We start from the raw sequence: 4,270 nt of genomic DNA on the forward strand, positions 1-4,270 counted from the left end.
CCCTTCGCCACCGAACGGGGCGGGCTTAGTTATGGGCGAGTTCTGCCCGGGCCGACCCCATTCCCCAAACGTTTTCATTTGCGGAGGCTTTCCAGACAGACAAGCTATGGGCAAGAGCCGCGCTCATATAGTTCAGTGGGTTCGCTGGGCAGGTTCAATACAAAAAACATTTTGGAACGTTGGTAGAGATGGCACTAATTATTCTGACATGAATCCTTAGAATCAGATAGGCATGTTTGTTCACATTCTATATTTATATCTGAACGTTGGCCAATGTCTGCGTTCTCCGGTTGAACGCGGCCGTTACCCGCTTGTCCCAATTTATGTGAAGCTAGCCACAATAACGATTACCAACAATAGGGAAATTGGAGGTCGATCCTTCAAAATAAAATAAAAGTCCCTCATTGAACGCGATGCAAACGTATACAAAGTGTAATTGTGCCATATTTGAACAATATAATTCTAAACAAGGTTAGAATATTGTTACATAATTTAAAATGAAATACAATAATTCATTAGTTTGACAATAAACATAAAAGGCTGTTAATCCCATTGTGGATGTATTAGACTGCATAATTGCATTGGAGGCATACTTACCCTAAAACTTCAATTAACTGCTGTCTCAAAAGCCACCTGTCCCTTTCAGCTGGGCAATGACACACATTGCAGCAAATAAAGGCCTGTTTCAAATAAACAGCAAGTCAAATAAAATCACATTTTATTTATCACATGCACCAAATAAAACTGGTGTAAACTTTACTGTGAAATGCTTGCTTACAAACCTTTCCCAACAGAGCTAAAAATATATATATGATATACAAAATACAAAAGTAACTAACACGAGGAATAAAATCAAATGCACAATAATTTAGCTATATAGAGTTTTTGTCTATTGCTTGGGTTTCTGGAGTCTTTGGCAATTTCTTGGGCATTCCTCTGAAACAGATATAGACCTCCTGAATAGCAGGGAGGTTGACCCCAGTTATGTTCTTGGCTGTCGGCATCACCTTTTGTAGCGCTTTGCGGTCAAGGACAGTGTAATTGCCATACCAAGTGGTGATGCAGCCAGTCAAGATGCTCTCGATGGTGCAGCTGTAGAAGTTTTCGAGGATCTGAGGGCCCATACCAAATCTTTTCAGCCTCCTGAGTCTAAATGAATTGTTTACAAGGTTACCATGAATTGCCATTAATTGTTTCCAAGGTTTAATGTTTGATTTGTTGCATTAAGTAATTCAGTAATGACTCAACAAAAATGATGGCAATCATCCGTTTTCATCGCCAGTAAGAAACTGCTAGCCATTTGCTGCTAACAGCTGGGAACACCTAGCTAACTGACAAGTACAAGAACTGTCAACAACTTCGGGAGTACAGACCCACGGATATCGTCCGTCGTCCTCTAGTGGCGAAAGTAAGAACTGCCATAAATGCACAGCTGAAAAGAGGAGAATAATTATTCTGTCAAGGATTTTTAAAATTTATTATTATTATTTTTTAAATAGAGGTATACCAAGACAAAATAAACGGGGCACAGTGTAAGGGATTTCTTCCATTGACGGAGAGGCAGACCAAAGCGCAGCGTGGTTATTTTGATTCATGTTTTAATAAATCACTTCACACAAACAAAACCAACCAACCAACCAACCAACCAACCAACCAACCAACCAACCAACCAACCAACCAACCAACCAACCAACCAACCAAACAAACAAACAAACAAACAAACAAACAAACAAACAAACAAACAAACAAACAAACAAAACAAACAAACAAAAACCCAAAATAGCCCTATCTGGTGCAAAACACAGAGACAGGAACAATCACCGACAAACACACAGTGAAACCCAGGCTACCTAAGTATGATTCTCAATCAGAGACAACTAATGACACCTGCCTCTGATTGAGAACCATACTAGGCCGAAACATAGAAATACCCAAATCATAGATAAACAAACATAGACTGCCCACTCCAACTCACGCCCTGACCATACCTAATAATGACAAAACAAAGGAAATAAAGGTCAGAACGTGACACACAGTGTGTAAATGATAACACATTAGTGGAGGAAATAGATTAAAATGCTGGAATTTAATTCTAGAATTAAACAATTATCTATGCAAATGAGCAAAAGCTGTGTACATTAAGGAAATAGACGCCTGGCTCAAATAGAAGCCTGTCTCTAATAAGCGCATGTTGTATTCAGTGATTTAAGCAAATAAACGCCTGGGCTATTAATTGAAGTTTAAAATATGTGGCTCATTTCAAAGTATTTTCAGAGTCCTGCAGTAAAAGATATGACACTAATACTTATGTAAACTCTGCATAGTTGTGTTCTGTGGGTGTCACTGAGTAGGCTGATACCCCATTTTATGGGTGCACAATCCATAGAGTTCAATATGCAGTCTAATGGAATTTCAACAGTTATTTTCTGTTTCTTGTCAAACTAATTAATTATTATATATGACTTTAAATTATGCAACAACATTCCAACCTTGTTTTAATAATGATATAGTTCAAAAATGGAACGATTGCACTATTTGTATTCGTTTGTGTCACTTTTAATGTGGGACTTTTATTCTGAAACCGCACTGCAAATTCCACACATGGAGAATGACAGCAACCGGTGACCATAGCCCAAAGGAGTAAACAAACATTTTCGACCTGTGAAAAGTGAATGCTATAACACCATCATGCATAAATTGTTGTATTTGTATTTGTATTTGACGCATGTAACAAATCAAAATTGATTTGATTTGATTTGATTTGAGAAACATAAAAGGATAGGATACGTATTATTATTACCCTCTTATGGGGATGGTAAGACTTTTTATCATTATTATTTATTTATTTAACCTTTATTTTTAACAGGGCCGTTTAACATATTGACCTTTTTCGAATGTGCCATACAACATAAACATAAAACACCACATTTTTTTGTCTCATCGCTACAACGGGCTCAGGAGAGACGAAGTCGAACTGCTTCTTAACACAGCGCCATCCAACCCGGAAGCCAGCCACACCAATGTGTCGGAGGAAACCGTGCACCTGGCAACCTTGGTTAGCGCGCACTGCGCCCAGCCCGCCACAGGAGTCGCTGGTGCCTGATGAGATAAGGATTTCCCTACCGGCCAAACCCTCCCTAACCCGGACGACGCTAGGCCAATTGTGCGTCACCCCACGGACCTCCCGGTCACGGCCGGTTACGACAGAGCCTGGGCGCGAACACAGAGTCTCTGGTGGCACAGCTGGCGCTGCAGTACAGCGCCCTTAACCACTGCGCTACCCGGGAGGTAGGCTACCCAAAATGATTTGGGTAGCCTTCCACAAGCTTCCCACAATAAGTTGGGTGAATTTTGACCCATTCCTCCTGACAGAGCTGGTGTAACTGAGCCAGGTTTGTAGGCCTCCTTGCTTGCACACGCTTTTTCAGTTCTGCCCACAAATTTTCTATAGGATTGAAGTCAGGGCTTTGTGATGGCCACTCCAATACCTTGACTTTGTTGTCCTTAAGCCATGTTGCCACAACTTTGGAAGTATGCTTGGGGTCATTGTCCATTTGGAAGACCCATTTGCGACCAAGCTTGAACTTCCTGACTGATTTCTTGAGATGTTGCTTCAATATATCCACATAAATTCCCTTCCTCATGATGCCATCTATTTTGTGAAGTGCACCAGCCCCTCCTGCATCAAAGCACCCCCACAACATGATGCTGCCACCCCCATGCTTCATGGTTGGGATGGTGTTCTTCGGCCTGCAAGCCTCCGCTTTTTCCCTCCAAACATAACGATGGTCATTATGGCCAAACAATTCTATTTTTGTTTCATCAGACCAGAGGACATTTCTCCAAAAATAATTATCTTTGTCCCCATGTGCCGTTCCAAACCATAGCCAGGCTTTTTCTTTTTTGGTTTTGTAGCAGTGGATTCTCCCTTGATGAGCGACCTTTCAGGTTATGTCGATATAGGACTCGTTTTACTGTGGATATAGATACCTTTGTACCTGTTTCCCCCAGCATCTTCACAAGGTGCTATGCTGTTGTTCTGGGATTGAGTTGCACTTTTCGCACCAAAGTACGTTCATCTATAGGAGACAGAACTTGTCTCCTGCCTGAGCGGTATGACGGCTGCGTGGTCCCATGGTGTTTATACTTGCATACTATTGTTTGTACATATGAACGTGGTACCTTCATCCATTTGGAAATTGCTCCCAAGGATGAACCAGACTTGCGGAGCTCTACAATTTTTAGATTATGTCAATTAGCCTATCAGAAG

Source organism: Oncorhynchus tshawytscha, linkage group LG28 (genome assembly GCF_018296145.1).
Source record: "Oncorhynchus tshawytscha isolate Ot180627B linkage group LG28, Otsh_v2.0, whole genome shotgun sequence".
In the NCBI taxonomy this organism is placed as follows: Eukaryota; Metazoa; Chordata; class Actinopteri; order Salmoniformes; family Salmonidae; genus Oncorhynchus; species Oncorhynchus tshawytscha.